Source organism: Buceros rhinoceros, unplaced genomic scaffold (genome assembly GCF_000710305.1).
Source record: "Buceros rhinoceros silvestris isolate BGI_N320 unplaced genomic scaffold, ASM71030v1 scaffold8470, whole genome shotgun sequence".
Lineage (NCBI taxonomy): Eukaryota > Metazoa > Chordata > Aves > Bucerotiformes > Bucerotidae > Buceros > Buceros rhinoceros.
Window position 1 is genome coordinate 8,817 of NW_010387932.1, and position 4,475 is coordinate 13,291.

Consider the following 4,475-nt stretch of genomic DNA (forward strand, 5'->3'; position numbering starts at 1 on the left):
TCTAATGGTTAGGAAGCAATCCACGAAGAACTGCATACTGATTTATTTTGCATGTTACACAAGGAGAAATTAAACAGATAGAGGAGTTTCAGTTCTGTCCTTGGGCTGTGGGACACAGCTTAAAATCATGACAGGTACTACCTCAAAATCCATAATCTTTTCTCAGCAGTTCACACCTGAGGATTTGAAAGGCCTGAATGATCTTTGACTCATAAAATAGGTAACCTGTGTGTGTCAGGGTAGAGATCACTGTAGAAACCTTCAAGGAGAAATCTGGTGATTCAGATCTATCCATAACAATCTCTGCCTGGTTTCTTCATTACTAGAGGACCAAATTTCTCTGAATAGTCCATGGAAAAGGCTAAATCAAAGTGTCGCGGTTTGAGAAGGGGGGCTGTTTCCCCCATACCGAAAGGATGCGACGGACTGGTTTTGGCTGGGAATCCTGCCAAAACACACAGAAAACTTCTGATGCTCATTAAGAGTTTCGATAAGGGCTCTAATTGGGCGAGAAAACTGATAACACAGGTAAGCGATAGAAATAGGAACGTTTAATGAGAGAGATACCCCTGAAGGTAAAATCGGACTGGGAAAGGGAGAGAAAGGGACAAGGGAGAATACATCTCGAATGGGCTAATTCCCGCCGCTTACAAACTTCACCCCACACTGGCTCACCACGCCGGGGGTGGGGGGGAAAGCAAATGTCCGCCCATAGTCGTCCGTTCATCTGCGCAAAGCTCGATCATGGGTGCTCCTGGAGGCAAACCTGTCTGCAAATAGACCTCTTCTCCTTCTGGGGTGGCTGTAGGGAACTTCGGCCAAGGATACTGCTTCCAGACTCCCCCCACACACATCTGCGCCACGGGTTAGCCAAATTGCGTCTTAGGGGGAATATCATCAGATTCCGCTGCGCATAGGGGCTACTTCATCCGCCGCAGGAATAAGGGGTACCGCTGGGTCCATCCATCAGGGCAAGACAGTTCATTAGACCACCCCCGCCGGGAATCGGCAGTAAACGGAGAAGGTCCTACCCATGTTGCAGAAGGAGTCTTTTACTGCTTCAGGGCACTAGCAGGTCTTGGACGTGTCTTTCTCTCCGTGATAACAGTCTCTCCAGTCCGAGGGCATAAACTACAGGAGTCCTCCACGGCATATCTGATAGGAGCCGCGGACGACATAGAGAGGAGGGCAGATAGAGCAGAGAGAGGGAGAAGCAAGATGGCAAAATGGCGTTGAGACTTCTCGCACGCCCCCTTTTATGACTTCATTCACGGAGGCGTAGTCCTTCTTCCCGGAAGCCTGGGAGAACCACAGCTCTCTGGGAAGAAGAAAGCTGGACAACATGGGAGCATCCGGCTACTCCATGTTGAACCCAGGCATTGGTGGTTCAGTGGTAGAATTCTTGCCCGCCACGCGGGAGGCCCGGGTTCGATTCCCAGCCAATGCACCAATAATGTTCAGGGTCGAGGGACCGATATACCTTAAGTCTTAAAATGCTGAAATACTTTCAATACTTTCATCAAATATCTCTCTCATGTTCTGTTTGGGTGTACTTTCCTTCTTTTCAAAATGAAATCTCTTAGAGATGTTACAAGCATAGTGATGTCAAAGAGTCCACTCAAGACAGGTGTATCTTCTTTAAAATATAAGAAAGGACCATTATCATGGAAATATTGCTTCTACACTTATTTCTAGTAATAAGTCATAATTCTTGGAAACTAATGCGGTATGCTGAAAGAAGTTTTTTATATCTAATGACAAGCCGATGCAGCACAAAAGTAGCCTTATTCTGTATTTTTCATCACAGACCTGAAATATCCTATTTCTGTAATTCCATCTCTCAAGTGGAAGGCACGGACTCATTTCCAGGGAAAGCAGCATAGTTGTGTAACTTATGCAATCATTTACATTTTATTTCTGTCAGCTCAGGCATGGTCCCTTCTCAGACAAAAGCTGGTATAGGGCTCCTGCTGCTTCCCTTCCAGGGGACCAGAGGCTGCCGCATGGACACCGTCACTCAGCCATCTCCTTTGCATTGCCCATCTTTGGCAAATCCTAGGAAACCATAGGTTGGAAATGTCTGGAAATGTGCACTGTGTGCTATTAAGAGCAGGACTTTTAATCATCTTCGCATTAAAAATGGATTCTCCAAAACAATCCCAAAGGGGATTTGTTGTACACATTTTGTTCGCCGCTTAGAAGACAGGAATACGACTACTGTAACCAGCACTTCCTGAACAGTTGAGCTGAAAAAGAGGGGGCAGGGACAGAAAGAAGCTACATGAAGTGTAATAGTTACAGACCCAAGCAGACTATCAACAGCTGCAAGGTTCATGACAGATCTTACCAAAATATATTTAAAAAAAAAAAAAAGAAAAAAGAAAAAAGAAAATGGAAGGAAGGGAAAAATCTAAGCTTCAGAAATAAAGATAAGAAATTCCTTAGAGTAATTATAGGCTGCTGAGGCTTTATGGTAGTAATAAAGAAAACCATCTGACTGGATTGATGCTGGAAGAGACAGTGACAAGAGGAATGCAGGTTGAAAAAAATAATTAAAATCAGCTATCTTGGGTAAGCTGTCATTCAGTCTCAGGAAGAAAAGAAATGCTAATAAAATATTAATAGAGTCTTTTAAAGATTTTTTTAATAACATTCTTTTATACACAGGTAGCACTCCAGTTTGTCAGTCAAGAGCATCAGACACAGAAATACCAGGCAAACAGATGCAGTGAAAGTGGAGAGGAAAGAAAAGCTTTGGGGCAATAGTGTTTGACCTCAGAAAGAAACCACCAAGGCATTAAAGCAGGAGTTGTTTAGAGAAAGCTTTGTGGAAAATCACTGACTCTGCTTTGCTTTTTAGAGGAAATTATAGCAAGGAATAAAAGTTACTTCAGACTGACAGACACAAAATGTCAGCAATCATGATATAATCAGCACAGGCTTTATTATATTTAAGTGGTTTGAAAGTCTGCAGATTTCAGACAGCTTCAAAATCTAGAGGACGAGTGCATCTAAAAGACAGTCTTATGAATATTACATATACACACTCTGCATAGCATCTCACGTATTTTTATATATTAAATTCTCTTGTAACTGTCTCTGCAGCTTCTTCTTCAGCATTCCCTTTTCACCGAAGGCCTTTCTTGAGCCAGCTCGTAAACCCTCTGCCTTCTTTCAAGTTTTTACACAAAGCCACCTCTTTGTTTCTGACACAGCCCTCCTCTGTAATGAGCTCCGGAGAAAATATACTTTGTCAGTCCAGAAAACCACTGAAGTCACTGTGCTCAGACAAGTTCAAGGCAACAGCTAAATATTAAAGTAATGGGGGAATTTTTTTTTAATCCTCGTAATGTAAACTAGAAAACTATTACCTTATTACCTATTCTTATTCTTATTACCTTATTACCTATTCTAAATCCTATCTGCATTAAGCAACTGTTGGGACAGGCTTACTATCATACCTTTTTCTCATATAAAGCTTGCTGAGGATGACGTACACCCCAGACACCTGACGTGAGGTGACTGCACCTCTGTGTAAAATGCAGCCTCGCTACATCTGTCACAGCTATCACAGCTGCTGCACACCTCAGCACAGATGCCATTAGTTTTAACTCTACACCCATGCTCCCAATGTCTTAAAAAACACTTTAACAAGCTCTTGCCTTAAAAATCAGCAGACTTACAACTCAGTCATAACTGATTATATTGGCAAGTTTTCTAAGGAGATACTAGGGGAAACTGAGTCAAATAATTAAAATTTTGCCTACAGAAATGTGTCACATGGTTTATAATACTCTCTAACGGTAGACATGTATCTGTGAGAGGAAGAAGAATGAATCAGTCTGCTCTGATATTCACTTCTCCCTCATCTTGTTCCATTTCAATGAAAAAACCTACTGGAGTTTACCATTTTCTGTGCTTGATGGGAACTGCGAAATATCCCCAAAATAGGCATTATTATCAATAGCCATTATATCCAAGGCAACTTACTCCAGTAATGAGGCAGCTCACAGTGCACTGGCCTTCTGCAGAGAGGTTTGCAGTGGCCTTCATTTCCATGTGCAAAAAAAACAACCTGCGCAGAGTGGACCCATGTCTACTGCTTAGAGGTAGGAAAATATTCTAATAAAAGGAGGTGGGATGTGTGTGTGTGCAAATTTGGAAGGATAGTATTTAAAAATGTTGTCTTTCTGAACTTCCCCATGTCTTGAAGACCGTTCCAAATGCTGATGGTAATTAGATCAAATTAGATGGCAGGCTGTGATTTCTTTAATTTGTGAAGCCTATGATGTGCTGAAGTTCTACATCCAAATTGACAGACTGAGTTTAACCAGTACAATGTCTTACTCAAGGTCCTTCCACTGATCCAAGCCATTTCCTCCTTTTCAGAAGTAGGTGTTAAAAAAAAAAAAAAAAAAATCAAGAAAGAGAATCTGACAGAAGCTGCTACCAGTGTCAGAATCTCTGTTGCTTCT

General features: G+C 42.1%; 1 non-coding gene across 1 annotated transcript; it reads left to right on the top strand.

Moving 5' to 3' along the window:
* The first annotated feature begins 1,376 nt into the window (after window positions 1-1,376).
* On the top strand, window positions 1,377-1,447 carry TRNAG-GCC. Its single transcript has one exon. It is a non-coding gene; the product is annotated as a tRNA-Gly (tRNA).
* Window positions 1,448-4,475: the final 3,028 nt, after the last annotated feature.